Below are 16775 nucleotides of genomic sequence, written 5' to 3'. Positions count from 1 at the left end.
TCTCTTGACTGGGTGTTAGCCATCCACGTATTTACATGTGTCAAAACTCATCTATCAATAATTACATACTTGTATTTCTATGTATTCCACTATATGTAAATTTTACCTTTAAAGAAATCTCATTTTTAAAAAAAAGACAGGGTTCAATCTCAAAAGACAGGGTTCAATCTCAAATCTGTTATTTATTAGTTGAATGACTTTAAGGAAGTTACTTAACCTCTCTGAGGCTGCTTATCTGTATGTATGCTCAGTCACATCTGACTCTCTGCTACCCCAAGGGCTGTAGCCCACCAGGCTCGTTTGTCCATGGGATTTTCCTGTCAAGAATACTGGAACGGATTGCCATTTCCTCCTCCAGGGGATCTTTCTGACCCAGGAATCGAACCCCCGTCTCCTGTGTCTCCTGAATTGGCAGGCGGATTCTTTACCACTGAGCCATGGGGAAGCCCATTTATGGGTATAAAATGTAGCTAACATAATTGATCTCAATGCTGGGAACTGACTGTAACATGTATCAAAGTCAGAGACTGTGCTTTGCAAACTATCACCCTATGAATGTTCAAAGAACTTTAAAGGTAAAATGGGGGCAAAGTGGATCTTATATTTCTCATAATACCACAAATGGCTTTGTTATCAGGAACACTATTCTTTAAAGACTATCAGTATTCTACAAAGGGAAATTTACTTATAGTTCTCCATTGTGAAGGGAAAGGAACATCATGGACATGATCTAAGACCTCCTTCTACACAGTTAAAAACAATTACTCAAGATACGACTTGAGAGAAAGCTTGCTAGACTGAGTACTTGCCAGAACAATGGCATAATCACAGGAGGAAAAGGTCTCAATTCTAAATATGTGAGAGTAAAAGAGTTGCTCACTACTTTACTATGTCAATTACAAAGTTTAAATGTCTCCGTAAGTCATAACATAAGTGTGTGTAAATGTGTATCTGTGCACATACATACACATATTTACTCAAATTGGAACAGAGTTAAACCACTGCTTCTTCCAAAAAGGGCTTCTACATTCTAAAAATAAGAAACTTAATTCTGTTCAACTAGAATTCAGAATTCATCTTATAACTGAGAGTATGTCTCAGGCTTTCCCATATTTACCCAAAAAGAAAAGCAGCTTGAAAAATAATATCATAGGCAAAGTCTAATAGCCTCTCCCATCAATCTCAAACTGTTTGTCTTTATTAGTGTATAGAAATCATGAAGACAACCAAATTTTTCTGCGGTAATTCTATATCTGAATGTTATTTCTTCTGTAAGCATTCAACAATTCTTGTTTCTATTCTTCTCTTTTCTAATTCAATTCTGTTTGGTTTCTAAGTTAAGAAGTGTGTTTCATTTGCATAAATGGTAACTATTCTGAGATACCATTCATAACTATACATTTGAATTCTCTAGAGTACTATTCATAACTTTAAATGGAACAGGGGAAAAAAAACCCTCATTCAACTTCACTTTAATGGTGACTAAGACATGAATGGTTATGCTATCCTGTAGAGGGCTGGCCAAAGGACTCAAGTCCCCAGTGCTACTGCTAACTTGTCATCATTTTATGAGCGTCCAAAGGAACCAAGAGGATCACTGCCTTGACCAATCCACCTACCACAAAAAAATACTGAGCTCAGAAAAACATGCTCATTAGCTAAACATGTTTAGAGTTATGAAGTATCTATGTAGAAACATTAAAAGAGGTATCTTAGCCAAGAAGCTCAAAAATTAGCTGAGAAGAATCCTGACAAGTCCTGGCAAGTTCTCTATAAGACCAATGCTGGTTATTCTCTAAGTGTTAATACAGCTTTTCTGAGAAAAGCTGAGTCTTTTATTCAAAGTAGTAATATTCTAGTAGTTCTTTACCTAATCAGTGGCAGAAACTGAATTCACAAAATCTGCATAAATAATTCAACTGTACTGCTCTAATAAATTTAAACCAAATAAAATAAAATTTGAGCAGAATAAAAATGATGGTGCTATTTTAAGTTTGTCACCTCCTGATTTCCCTCATTTTTCTTTCTTATCCAAAAGTCAGAGACAAGAGACTATATAACCAGAAAAGAGGAATGGAAGGACAGTGCCTATGTGAGGACACCTACATTCATTTCCGCTGTATGACCCTATCCTTGACAGAGTTTTCAACAGAGGGCAATTTTCCCCCCAAAAGACATTTGACAATATCTGGAAACACTTCTGGTTGGCACAGCTGAGAAGGGACAGAGATGTAGTTACCATTAATAGGTAGTGGGTAAAGACCAGGGATACCGCTAAAGATACTACAATTCCCACAACAGTCTACCACTATACAGCATATTATTCAACCCAAAATGTCAATAGCACTAAGGATGAGAAACCTGAACCCAAGGCTCAATAAAGACCTACCTCTCAATAAATGTTTGTTGGAATGAACTGAAAAGGAAAGACCATAAATTGGAAAAAGAGAAGCCTACAAGAATGAAACAGAAGACAGAGGCCTAAATTAAACATTACTAGCATCTATCACGGAGAAGGCAATGGCACCCCACTCCAGTACTCTTGCCTGGAAAATCCCATAGATGGGGTTGCTGAGGGTCCGACGCAACTGAGCGACTTCACTTCACTTTTCACTTTCACGCGTTGGAGAAGGAAATGGTAACCCACTCCAGTGTTCTTGCCTGGAGAATCCCAGGGACAGGGGAGCCTTGTGGGCTGCCGTCTATGGGGTCGCACAGAGTCGGACACGACTGAAGCGACTTAGCAGCAGCAGCAGCAGCAGCATCTATCAAGCCTTTATTGAGACTTCCTGGAGGTCCAGTGGTTAAGACGCTTCACTTCCACCACAGGTGATGTGGATTAGATCCCTAGCGGGGGAACCAAGATCCGACATTACACGTCGCATGGCAAAAAAAAAAGGCTTTATTGTGTGTTTCACAATCGGTCATACAGAAATGAAGAACAGAGCCCAGCCCATAAGAAGCTCATCGCCAGGTAAAGGAAAGAGTTTTATAATTTGTCTGTTATCTGATTTGACAATATCCGATAAATGCTTTAATGAAGGAGAAGACAAACAAGGGAGTCACTCAACTTTTCCTAGGAATGATTCACATCTTAGAAGACATCTTAGCTCAGTTCTGAAGGATGAGTAGGAAGCATCTTACTTCACAGCTTACAATGTCTCTTTCTAGACAAAAAGCCATTCAAAAAAAACTGTGGAATACCAATTATGTTCCACGCATTCTGTTATGTTTTGGAGACACAAATTACAACTTTCCACTTTTTCCCTTGGCATTGCCGGTACCCAGCAGCCCACCTCCACAACCCAAATCCCAACAATTCTTTCATTTAGCAATTGTCACCAACCTATCACAGTAGTCAGTAAGGCCACTATCTACAGATTTAGTAGAACTTCCAGTTGCCTGTCGACAAGACTGTATCTAATCTTGCCTAGATCACAAAATCAGGATGACGATGCTGGCAGAGTAACCTGCAATGAACTGACTATGCGTCCAGATCTGCCAACTGTTGGATGTGTGCTGGTATCTTGGAAAGCTATTTAACTTTATGAAAAAATCCTCTTCCACCCTACCCAATTCATGCCAGAACCAACATGGAGTTGCTCAGTCGTGTCCGACTCTTTGTGACTCCATGGACTGCAGCCTACCAGGCTCTTCCGTCCATGGGATTTTCCAGGCAATAGCACTGGAGTGGGCTGCCATTTCCTTCTCCAGGGGATCTTCCCGACTCAGGTATCGAACCCAGGTCTCCCACATTGTAGACAGACACTTTACTGTCTGAGCCACCAGGGAAGTCCAATATCAAATTAATCAACATGTATTTACTGAACACCTTCCAGGTGCTTACCTCAATGGTTGTCAACCCTGGTTGTTTACTGACATCAGAATTCTCAGATATAATTTCCTTTTTGATGGTAAATTCTGATGCAACAAAAGTGTGATGCCTTGGCCTTTAGGCTTTACAGAATATACAAGAAGTGTAATACACAGTGCTTGTCTTGAAGAGCTTAACCACAGTCATAACAGAGTAAATTGTAATAGTATGTTTGTTCACTAATTTGTAACCCTTTTGCAATATTATCAATCCTTACCAAACAGAAGAAACTGAGGTAGTCTGGATAAGAACTACTTCTATTCCCTAGTCCAATCAAACACCAACTACACCTAATACACAGTTACACTGATACACTGTTCCACACCCTTTCTATCTCCCAGACAGTCAAAGTGCCAGTCTCAGAAACTATGAAGACACTCCAATTAGGAGAATGAATTGAGGCCCTCAAATCAGGTGGCAGTTTGTCCTGAAGCCCAGAATCTCTCAAATTCATGCTGTCGAAGGCCTTCTTTTAAATAGGAAAAATAATTATTTAACCTCTAACAATACCAGTCTACCTCACTCCTAGTTGAATTGTTCAAGAATAGTAAAGAGCAGACTGAATTTTTGTAAATGCGCTCCTAGAGGTCCTTGGCCGTTTAAAGAAATCACCCAAATTCATAAGGCTGGTAAACTTCAGTTTTTCACATGGTAAATAATTGAAATTTTTAAAAAAGTAAAAATATAAATCAAAACTATCTAAATCCAATATATTTTAGTAAACTCCTTGATGTACAAATTGAAGAAGCTTGAAAAGTTAAAAACGTAAAAATTTTGATCTAAATCTCATCCAGCAGCAATAACCTCATACTAAAGACCACCTTGAAACTTTAAATTCTGCAAACATGATTCTACAGATCCTCACCTGATTAGTCTTTCTCTGAATTATATGGGAAAAGATACAATTCTCTTAATTGCTACATAAAAATTGATGATCACAAGACCTATAAATTACTTTTTAAAAAAAGAGGGCAGGAAAAAAAAATAGAGGGCAGGGATGTCATTCAAACATCTAAGATAGAGACCAATAATGGTATTAAAAGGTAAAATTTTGTACTTGAGGAAAAATGCATATTGATGTATATTAAAATAAGAATATCATATGAAAGAAAAAAGTGTCTTCTATGTAATACTGTTTTTAGGACCTATGACTTTAAAATTTGCTTGGTTGACAATATTTGTCCTTGTATTTGTTCATCATATAAATTATATCCATAAAATTCCACAATTCCTTATTTCCAAAATTCAAAAGGCTATAAAAAACAAGTTTTCATTATTCATTTGGTGGCAAATCCTGACATGAAACGACTATAAATGAAATGACATGAGGCTATTCATAACATTTATTTATCCCAGTTGGTGTGAACATTCTGACATTTTACTGCAGAAATAGAATTGTGTTCGATTACAAGGCGCTGCCCCACACCTCTCAGGGATGTTACATAACTTACAATATATGTAAATTTCTTTTCCAAAATTCTAAATTCAGAAGCACAACTAGTCCCAAGAACCTCCCCCCGCCCACAGTACTGCAGACTGATAAACTATATATAATTAAGACTAAATCTTTTACAGAAAATATAACTGATATTAAGAGTAAATGCAAATCTTTACATGCAATAGATAATAAATTTAATGTCTTAACTATTCACACCTATACAATCCTGCAAAATAAAGCATTATAAAGACTTAACAAATGTCAAAAAACACACCATTTTTTGTTTTTCAATTGATGGGGACATTTGCATCATCCAATATCTAGATCAAGTCCTCTCAGGCTGAAATCCACTAATTTAAATGACAGTTTTAAAAAAAGAATCCCAAAGATGACAATTGGTAATTATGTTGAGAAAAACAATTATTCACTGACAAACAACATATTCAGTTCTGACTTTTTAAAAATTATCTCAGAAGGTTTAAGATTTAAAATTCTTTCATTCTAGAACATAATCTCTGAACGTAGAACATATTACAAGTGACTTTTTCTGTGAAAGCAGAGCCTTGGACAGGGGACAACAACAGGAACAGTCCTTAAAAACATTTCAATGGGAAGAAGAGTTTCACAGTTCTTTCCTTGCTTCCTCCTTCAGTTGCAGCTTTTCTGGTTTTAGAATTTCAAACAAAGAAATACATATTGGCTCCAATGCTAAGAAACGCCCTCCTTCTCAGCAACTTCCTCTTCCAATTTTCTTCCCTACGGTTGACATATGAGAACAATGCACACTGCCGACCTACCATTTTGATTAACCAAAAGCTCTGAGACTTGGAAAAATTAAGGGTTGCAATTTATTTGTAGTACCCACTCTAGGTCCACAATCTTCACTAATCTATAAGTCAAATAACAGGAAGCAAAAAGAAAGGAGTATTTCACTTAATCAAGAAGCGGGCTATTGAAACTTTCACCCCAAGAATCCAAAGAAATTTGCACTAACAAATGGGAAATTCCTTCCATCCCAAGAAAGCTTGGCCTTCTTAGGGAAGAGAAAAAGTTACTAGGCTGGCACCATTCCAAACCAAGAGTCAAGTCTATGCACCAATAGTTAGTGAACTTCTACTGGCCATGCAATCAGGATTCAAACTGAGTTCTCTTGAGATCCTGACACACTTCCGAGTGACTTTTACAATTCGGTAACGGTCCTTTCCAACTCACAAACTGAACAAAGGGGATGCACTTATGATTAACCAACCAGAGATTAAGACCCAGCCTGTCTCCTTGTCAGAAGTCAATTCAAGTGTCTGGGACCCAACCCCTCCCCCATCCATGACAAAGCAAACTTCCTTTAAGTAGACAGTCAATTGCCCCTAGACCAGTGATTCTCAAAGGAAACACCCTAATGTTGGTAAGCTCTGAACCTTACTGTGTGACCTTGGGCAAGTTACTTAAGTCCTCTGAAACTTAGTTTACCTATAAATTCTCAAGTGTGGCTGTAAAAATTAAACAAGAACCTGTTTGACATACAGTAGGAGCACCATAAATGTTCCTTCTAAACCACCCAAAAGAAAAGCGAGTTCTTTGGGGCCTAAATTTCAATCACAGCCCCAAGAGGCTCCAAGGATCCCTTCCTCTTCTCCGATTCTATGAAGAACTGTACAAAACTTCCCCATCTCAGAGACTCTAGGGTCCTGGAAGACCAAGACAACCAGACCCCATCCCATTATAGTCTGGGGTCCATCCAGAGTCTTCCTCGATGGGCCCCTTTAGCCAACTTTCCTTATTACTTTGCAGACCATCCTGGACACACACCTACACTCACGTACACACACATTCCTCTCCGCCACTCTGCAACTGAGGCCAGAAGTCTCAAAGAGCGCTTTAATGCCTTCATGGCCGAGAAATGGAAACTGAGGCTCCGCCGAGAGAAGATCTCTGACAACGTCTGCCCGCAAAGCCTTCGTTTTACAACTGGGTAAAACGAGGCCCAGAAAGGGAAGTGACTTGCCCAAGGTCACACAGCGAGTTGAAAGCACAGATAAATCAGGTTGGGGTACTTTCGCAGCCTCGCGGGCCCTTCCAAGCCTCCGAGGGGATCTCCGGGATACCTCCTCTCTGGGGAGGGGAGTGTACTGTGAGACATCACCCCGCGCTGACCGCTCACCGGCTCTCAGTCGGTATGTGGCTGGAGGCGCGGCACCCACTCCTCCGGAACCCTGAGCGGCTCGGGAGAGGCGACCCGACCGGGCCCGGCGCCTCACGGCTGGGCCCGCCCGCGGGGACTTGTTGCTCACCTGGTCTCGCGCGGTCTCCCTTAGCGTCAGAAGGGCTGGCCAGCCGCCCTTCTCCGCACAGGGTCTGCTCTCTCCGGCCACCTCTCGGGTTGCCACACAGCCGGACCCCCCCCACCCCCCCGCCTCAGCGCGATACGCCCCCAGCCGCGCTCGCCCGGCCCGCGTCCGCCATTACGCGATTCCCCGCCCTGGGACGCAGCCACACCCCGCCAACAGCCCTGATTGGCTCTCTGCCCCACCCGCCTGGGACTTCCGGGCTTTCCATTGGCCTGAGTGCAATGTCAGTTAAAAGCTACGCAAACGACGTACTCAAGGGTACTGTCCCGGGAGCTCCACCCGAGCTACTTCCGCAATCGGAGTAAACAGCAAGGGGCAAACCAAGTGAAGTGGGGGTGGCTTTGAAACTAAACCAACTCTTATATTCAAAGTAGGAAAATCCCACCTAAAAACTCGTACAAAGTGTATCGAGAGGCGAATTCTTCTTGTTAGAGTTCAAATAACCAGGATCTTTGGTAGAATGAATGGGCCAAACCTATAAAGTTTCTGTGGACACCCCTAAAGTTACTGATAGTTTTGTTCCTTCCCGGCCGGTCTTAGGCCGGCCGAAAGTAGGGTGGGGAGAGTGAGTCACAGGCTCTCGCCTGCCGCTAAGGGTCCTTCTGGGGTGAGGCCCGGGGTCCTGGGATTGGGTGCTGGGTGTGAAAGGCCAGGGTCAGGTGAGTTGGACCCTGGTTCAGCCGCCACCGCACTCTGCGACCTCAGGCAACTCTCTCAACTTACCTGGGTCTCAGTCTGTCCTGCAAAGTAGGAGCAGTCACGTCTGCCTCTTGTCCTGTAGTGTTTGTTAAGGATTCATGCTTGAGTGGGTATATGCGCGTCTTGCTCATCATAAAAGGTTGCAGGCCGGATTCACATTGTACCTCAGTTAGTTCTCTAGAGCAACTCTTAAAGGCAGATACTGTCCTTATTTTGCAAAAGATAAAACTAAAAACGCCATGACTTAACGCCTGGCCATGAGTCGCCCAGGGAATTTGAAATGACCCTGGGACTCAAACCTGTATATTTTGGCTTCCATTTCTGTATTTCTCCCTTCCAGGTCTGGTGTCCCCTGAGAAAGACCTCTCCCCCAACTTGTTAGCATTCCAGGGAGATTCTTGAGGGTGCCCTCAGCCAATCCCTCATGTCTCTGGTCACCATAGACTTAGGTGACCACTCCCCAGCTCCGAGGTTCCTGGGAAAAATAAGCCACTCCCAAGCTCCGAGGTTCCTGGGAAAAATAAGCCAAGGGATGTACCCGAACTGTTTCTGGGGGCCTAGGAATCAGGAGGTGGGTAAAAGATGACAGGTGGGTCAAAAACCCAGGTAGAATCCTGAGTAAGGACACAGAAGCTCCAAGAGGGGCAGTCTCCATTCCAGGACTTAGGTCCAGGTCTCTCTGCTCTCCGAACAGGGCTCTTTTCACCGCAGGATTGTTTTTCTCGGAACGACTGCCTTGGCTATAATTCCTAGTCCTTTTCCCTCTCTGGAAAGGAAGGAAGCCAAAAAGGGAGTGTGAGGGGGGAGCAGCCTAAGACATTAGAAGGACAGAAACCACCAAGTGGGTGGTGCCCATAAGGCCCCAGTGCCCGCTGAGTCAGTGACCTCCAGGCTCAAATTGGGCCATGTGGTCTGACGACCGATGACTATTTAAATCCTGACTGTGGCCACTGGGTGCTGGGAGGCAGCAGGTGCTATGCAGAGGTCAATGACTTTAGGGCAGACTAACCTAAGATTAGGAGAAGGCAATGGCACCCCACTCCAGTACTCTTGCCTGGAAAATCCCAAGGACGGAGGAGCCTGGTAGGCTGCAGGCCATGGTGTCGCTAAGAGTTGGATAGGACTGAGCGACTTCACTTTCACTTTTCACTTTCATGCATTGGAGTAGGAGATGGCAACCCACTCCAGTGTTCTTGCCTGGAGAATCCCAGGGACGGCAGAGCCTGGTGGGCTGCCGTCTATGGGGTTGCACGGAGTCGAACACGACTGAAGTGACTCAGCAGCAGGAGCAACCTAAGATTGAATCCAAGCTCCACTACTTTGTAACTAACTCTCAGCCTCACCCAGGTCTTCTCTAAAATGGGGACAACATAGCAGTTGTGAGGATTCAATAAGTTAATTGTGGAATTAATGAGTCATGTGTGTAAAGTGCCTGATAGCTATTTATTCATTCATGGATTCATCCATTCAGTAAAAAAATGATTACACATCAACCATGTGTAGGGCAGCCTGCCAGCGGTATAGCTACAGTGGTAAGCAAACCAGACTCATACCTTCATGGGGCTTACAGTTTGATGAGGAAGCAAGTTGTTAAATGATCAGACAAATCAAAACTTATGATAAGGAATAAGGAGGCAAAGTACAATGTGTTTATGAGAGTGAATGTCAGGAATTGAGATGGGGTCTCAGGAAGCTTCCTGAAGAGGTGAGTCGATGAATGGGGATTAACTAAGCCGCAGATGGTTGGAAGAAGTGTTGGAGGCCAAGAGAAAGCGTGCTGAAAGTATCTAGGCCCAGGCCCATGCGTGTGAGTTGCAGCATTGGGGACAGAACTCTTGCTGTGGGCCTAAACAAATAAGGTGTTACAGGGTAAGGCAACTGGCTTTGAAAGTGAGGCCATTCTCCAAGGGTCTCTGTTCTTTTCTGGTAGTGCCTGAGTGTTGACATCAACCTCCCGGGCTTGAATCTTGGCTCTGCCATCTCACCTTGAACCATGTGACCTTAAGCAGTCACCACACCTCTCTGTACCTCAGCTCCTCTTCCAGTCAGTGGGGATAGTGGTAGAAGGGCTTAAGGTGAGGGAGTGAGGATTCAGTGTAGAAATGTGTATAAAACACTCTGGCAATAGAAGGCACTTCACAAATGATGTTTAGCCTTCACAGCATGGAGGGAGGTGAGCCTAAGGCAGCATATCCAGTAGATAAATCATGCTAATACTAATTAGCAATTAGTATTAACTGATTAATACTGATATTGGGAGAGAGCTGATGCAAGCACCTAGGCACCAGGCAAGTTGTCATCTGACCTTAATTGTCATAAAAGACTTTGGAGCCAGGCAAGCCTGTGTTCAAATCACATCTGTACCATTTCCTGGCAGTGTGACCTTGGGCAGGTGACTCCACCTCTCTGAACCTCGGTGGTTTCCTTGTCTGTAAAATGAGGATGATAATTGCTCCTGATTCTCAGAGATGTGAGGATTATCACAGCTTTATTTATCTCAAATGCGGGGACTTCCCTGGTGGTCCAGTGGTTAAGAATTCACCTGCCATTTCAGAGGACATGGGTTCAATCCCTGGTCAGGGAACCAAGATGCCACATGCTGTGGGGCAACTCAGGCACAACTACAGAGCCCACATGCTCTGGCACCTTCACATCACAACAATAGATCCTGCATGCTGCAACTAAGACCTGAGGCAGCCGTAAATAAATATTTAAAATGTGTAGTAATTAGCATAGTGATTGGCACATAGCTGCAGTTGTTGAATGTTCGCCTTAATAATATTATTATTGATGTCAGGAGTTACTGTCTGTACTAGGTAAGATTCTGGTGCTTTGCTTGAAGGTTGTCTGGCAACAGGAGACTTCGTTTCTCCTTTCAGGCAATGGAGATAGGTTACTTTCAGAAGGGGAGGTGCTATGCATCTTAATACTAATCTTGGGACTTACCTGACAGTCAGGGTACTGCCAAGGGCATGGGTTCGATCCCTGGTTGGGGACCTAAGATCCACAAGCCACATGGTGCTGCCAAAAAAAAAAAAACAAAAACCATTACTGTTACTAATAATAAGCACTAACATTGAGCATTTGCTATGTGTCAGCCATGGGGTAAGTGCTTTACTCATACATTCTTACAGCAGGCCTGTAATTTAGGTCCTGTTATCATTTTCCAAATGAGATAAAGGAAGCACAGAGAGGTCAAGTGACTTACCCAAGGCCAAACAGTCAAGAAACAGTATGACTGTATTGCTGTTTTGGGGGAGGGAGGTGGGAGCGGGGTTCAGGATAGGGGACACAGGTACACCCACGACTGATTCATGTCAATATATGGCAAAAACCACTACAATATTGTAATTAGCCTCCAATTAAATAAATTAATTTTAAAAAAGAAACAATATGACTGCAATTTAAACCCAACCTTGGAATTTGAGAGGGCTTGGTGCTTTTGAGAGGCAAGCCCTCTCTCTAGTACCCAAGGAGTTCTCACCTGGAATGATGAAAGAGTTAGTCCCAGGTTCTGAAGACCAAACCCTGTTCCTTTCCCACCAGTTCTAAAAAATAACCCCTGCCTGTTCCCTGTCCTCGGAGGCTGATAAGATCAGGGAACCTAACTTCTCCCTCTGCAAGGGGAAGCAGGAAGACACATCGAAGTCACCAGAACTGGATTTGAGTCCCAACTGTGCCACTTAATGGTTCTGTCCTAGCCAAGTCACACCCTGTCTTTGAGCCTCAGTTTCCTTGTCTATGAAATAGGGATGATAATAGCTCCGCCTCCAGGGCTGTTGTGAGGAGCAGAAAAAACAAGTCCTGTATGAACTATAAAGTACTCTTCAGCACAAGGCTTCCTCTCCTTGTTGCTATGGGGATGGTGAGCACTCCAGAAAAGCAGTCACAGCCAGTATAGTGCATAGCAGGCAGATTGCCATCTCTGGAAACAGTCCTGGATTCGAGTCCCAGATCTGCCTCTTACGCCTGTGTGACCTTGGGGCAGTCTTAACCTCAGTTTTCTCATCTATAAAATGGAGTGAATCGTACTGATCTTGTAGGGCTGGAGGGAGGGCAAGCACAGTGAAAGAAGGCACCAAACGCCATGAACCCGTGCCTGGTACAGAACTGCCAGAGCACAGGGAATTCAGAGCAGAGGGACCACGGAGAATCACCCTGACCCCTCCACACAACCCCTGCCTGAGGGCGAGAGGGTGGAGAGGACTGTGCTCAGAGGCAGAATGGTCTCCAAGCCACTGCCCTGCCTGTGGCATCCTTAGCTCAGGCTGGGTCCACTGCATCTCTGTCTGTCTCCCGCCCTCCCTCCCTCTCGTCAAACAAGTTCTTCTCCACTGAGCAATCCCAGGGGGCCCCCGAACCTCGGTTCCAGCCAAGCTTGCAGGCTTTCCCCGCCTCCACATCCTGAATCCACAGCCTTTGCATTTGCCATTCCTTCCACCTGGAATGCTCTCTCCTCCCCGGAGCGACTTTGATGGGGGAAGGTGGGGGGAGGGGAAGGGGGGGCGGTGCTGGAAGGGAAGGATCTGGAATGATGCTCCCCCACCACCTCACTCCCCTTGCCTGCAACCCCCACACGGCAAGCCTGACCTCCCCCCCTCCCAGCATGGGGGATGAGACAGTGCTGGGAGGGGGAGGAGGAGGGGGAGGACTCAAGTGAAGGGCCCTCTGTGGGGTTTTTCACCTGCTCAGAAGAGGCAGACGGAAATGAAAGCTCTAGAAAAATGCCTGCCGCTCTGCTCCCGAGGCCCCAGCTCGGCAAAGCCTCCCTGCCTTCCCACTGTGCCATCTTCTCTCCCTCCCCCCTCCTCCTGCAGGCAGGTGCCACACAGTCAAGGAACACGGGTGGGCGGGCAGGCCAGAAAGCCTTGAGTTCAAGTCCCATTCCTGCCGCTTACCCAGGGAGTGGCCTCCACAAGCTGTTTGGCCTGCTTACACCTCATTTCTTGGTAAAAGGAGACAACAATCCCTTCTCAGGCCGCTGTGAGGACTAAACAGGGAAGCCAGATGAAAGTGCCCAGCACAACCAAAGCGCTCAGCAATGGAGTTGGTAACAGTGATGGCAACACACCCAGTGCCCACGTGTGCCTGGCACAGCTCTCAGCACCTGGCAAATATTAGTCTATTTGATTCCTGGTGAGGTGGATCCCATTACTGTTAGGGGAAGCACACTGACTGAAACGTCCACCCTGGCCAGGCACCATAGTAACCATTTGCATGAGTTGTTTTATGACAGGAGGTCCTGGTAAGGAACACAGACCTAATAAGCCACCACCAACCAACCGGAAGAGTTCAGGAAAGGTCAAAAGGAGACACCACATGTCTGACCACCTCCCAGAATCCTTCTCTCTGGCATCCATTTGGCTGAACAAGGCGTGTACCACCAGGAAGGACTCTGACTCAGAATGATTGCCTAAAGACAACCCGGAAACTAATCCCATCACCATAAAACCCGAGACTGAGAGCCACATGGCAGAGCAGTTGTCCTGGCTTCCCTTACCTTACTGCTCTCCACCCGGGTGCCCTTTCCCAATAAAATCTCTCGCTTTGTCAGCATATGTGTCTCCTTGGACAAGTCATTTCTGAGAGTTAAACGAGAGCCCAGTTTTGGGCCCTGGAAGGAGTCCCTCTTCCTGCAACATTACTATCTCTCATTTTACAGATGAGGACACTGAGGCACAGAGAGGTTCTATAATCTGCGCAAGGCCACACAGCCCATGAGAGGCAGAGCTTAGCTCTGTTCTTACCCTTTGCACTCCGGTGCTCTCAGTGGTGGTGGTTTTATTTGCTGTTATCTGTACCGACTCTATGCCCTCGGTAAGTACATGTTATTCTTTTCTTTCCCTCCCACCTTCAAAATCCTGCCTTAAGTTTCTCTCCTTTGTAACGCCTTCTAGTCTATTCATTTAATGAGCCTCTACTGCTGATGGCTCTTGCCAGACAGACCTGGCAATCCAGGGATCCATCCACCCAGTCTCTGCCCTAGAGTGACTCCCAATCTAGTGAGGGAGAAAAACACATACATAAAAGCTACACATACATAGGACTTCCCTGGTAGTCCAGTGGCTAAGACTTTGAGCTCCCAACACAGGGCCTGGGTTCTATCCCTGGTCAGGGAACTGGATCCCACAGACCACAACTAAAGATCTGAAAGAGGGCAAGTGCCACAACTAAGACCTGGTGAAGCCGAATAAATATGTAAATAAATATTTTTAAAAATATAAATAAAACTCTCTAACAGCAAAAAGAAAAGTAAAGTATTAAAAAAAATACATTATTTGAAAAAAAGAGAGGAACACCAATTGCAGCAGGAGCTGGGAGCCCACAGAAGCATAGAACTTAACTGGAGGATTGGGGCAGGCTTACCAGAAGAGGAATCATTTGAGTAGGGTCTTGAAGGGTGGATAGGAGTTCCTCAAACAAAGTTATAATATAGAGACATAAAAAAAAAAAAAATAGAGAGACATAGAATATGATGTATAGTGCAAACCCTGCAAAGGAGATTGAATCTATAAAGGCTAGATACTAACATGCTGGGGTAAGTTCTATGCTAGGTCTTCTGGGCACCGCAGATACAGAGGTGGAAAGAAATGCCCCCAGGGAGTTTACAGACTTAGAATCAGGGAATAGAAAGCAATAAGTAAAGCAAAAACAGCAGTATTAAAGAAGAATCCAGAGAGGCTTTGGGACTACCAAAAAAGAAACCTAAACCTGTCAAGGGGTCAGTGAAGGCTTCCTGGAGGAGTAGTTGATGCCTGTGCTAAGTCACGTCAATGGTGTCCGACTCTTTGTGACCCTGTGGACTGTAGCCCATCAGGCTCATCTGTCCATGGGATTCTCCAAGCAGTACTGGAGTGGGTTGCCATGCCCTCCTCCAGGGGATCTTCCCAAACAGGGATCAAACCTGTGTCTCTTATGTCTCCTGCACTGGCACGTGGGTTTTCTGTCACTACGACTACCTGGGAAGCCAGTTGATATCTAGGCTGAGATTTAAAGGTCAGGGCCAAGGACTTCCTTGGCGATCCAGTGGCTGAGACTTGGTACTCCCAATGCAGGGAGCTCGGGTTTGATCCCTGGTCAGGGAATTTAATCCCAGAAGCCACAACTAAGAATTCACATGCCACAACTAAAATTCCGCATGCCGCAAAGAAGATAGAAGATCCTATGTGCCACAACCAAGACCCAACACAACCAAATAAATAACTTTTTAAATTTATTTTTTTATTGAAGGATAATCGCTTTACAGAATTTTGTTGTTTTCTGTCAAAGTTCAACCTGAATCAGCCATAGGTATACATATATCCCCTCCCTTTTGAACTTCCCTCCCATCTCCCTCCCCATCCCCCCTCTAGGTTGTTACAGAGCCCCAGTTTGAGTTTCTTAGCCATACAGCAAATTCCCCCTTGGCTATCTATTTTACATATGGTAATGTAAGTTTCCAATAAATATTTTTAAAAATAAAAAAAGGAAAGATCAGAGCCAGATTATGTCAACCTACCACCATCCAGCCCATATGTAAATTCAACATAAAAAACGAAGGTAACTATAAGAGTAAGGAACTCCAATAAACTTCAGATGTTTGCCATGAATACTATTTAAATGTTTTTTAAATTATCAAACATCAAATCATTTTTTTTAAATGTTTTTAGTGTCCCTGCTTTGTTGGTGTCCTGAATACACGTTGCTCTGCTAGTTGGGTAATCGGACAAGGTAATTGGCCAGAGGGAGTCAGCCAGGTTGAGAGCTGGGGAAGGGTGTGGCCGGCAGGGGGGAATTTCTTGTAAGTACAAAGGCCCAGAGGCAAGAGAAAGATGGCGTGTTGGGGGAAAAAGGAAATCCTTTGATGCGATCCGGCAAATGGAAAGAGGTGGGGGATGGAGAATTGGACTGGATTCTAAGGGTGCTAGGGAGGCACGGAAGGGTTTTAACTGGGATGTGAGGTGATCAAATGTTCCTTTTGCAGGATCACCCTGAATATTGCTAGAGACCTTTTGATGGTTTGAAATCATTCATGCAAGAGACACCAAGTACCCAGGATGTTTCAAGCACTGACCCAGGTCCTGGGGCTGCAACAGATAATTAATTAAGGGTTCCGCAGGCAGAGCAAGACCTGGCGGGCACATTGAGTGCCCCGCTACGGAGGAGTCTGAGTGGATAGAGGCTTGGAGTGTGGAAGTGTATGGCTTTCACAAAAAGAAAGCCAAGCCCTGGTGCTGGATGACGAAGCAGTGAGATGGGAGATGGCGCTCAGGGAACTTGCAGGGGACTTGTAGTGGAGAGACTACAATGTCTAGGAGAGGAGAATAAAGGAATGAAAGCGGGAGTAGAGGCAGTGGGTTAGGGGTGAAAACTCCTGCTCCGTGTAACCTCCCTAGAAAGTGGCCAAGTGGGCAGAGGGCAGAGGCCCTGGCCAACCCCA

The 16775-nt window shown here is 44.6% G+C and overlaps 1 protein-coding gene across 3 annotated transcripts in view; it reads right to left on the bottom strand.

The window, feature by feature from the left end:
- WASF2 (WASP family member 2) overlaps positions 1 to 7790 on the bottom strand; it is a 70618-nt gene extending 62828 nt beyond the window's left edge. The window contains exons 1-2 of one of the 3 annotated variants that reach the window (XM_059892109.1): positions 7601 to 7790; positions 2547 to 2847 (exon numbers count right to left, since the gene is read on the bottom strand). The gene's annotated coding sequence lies outside the window, so the exon portion shown is untranslated. 3 annotated transcript variants of the gene reach the window in all.
- Positions 7791 to 16775: the final 8985 nt, after the last annotated feature.

The sequence above is a fragment of the Bos taurus genome, chromosome 2, assembly GCF_002263795.3.
Source record: "Bos taurus isolate L1 Dominette 01449 registration number 42190680 breed Hereford chromosome 2, ARS-UCD2.0, whole genome shotgun sequence".
NCBI lineage: Eukaryota > Metazoa > Chordata > Mammalia > Artiodactyla > Bovidae > Bos > Bos taurus.
Note: the sequence above shows the minus strand (reverse complement) of the source record. Positions and strands in the feature narration are given on the sequence as shown.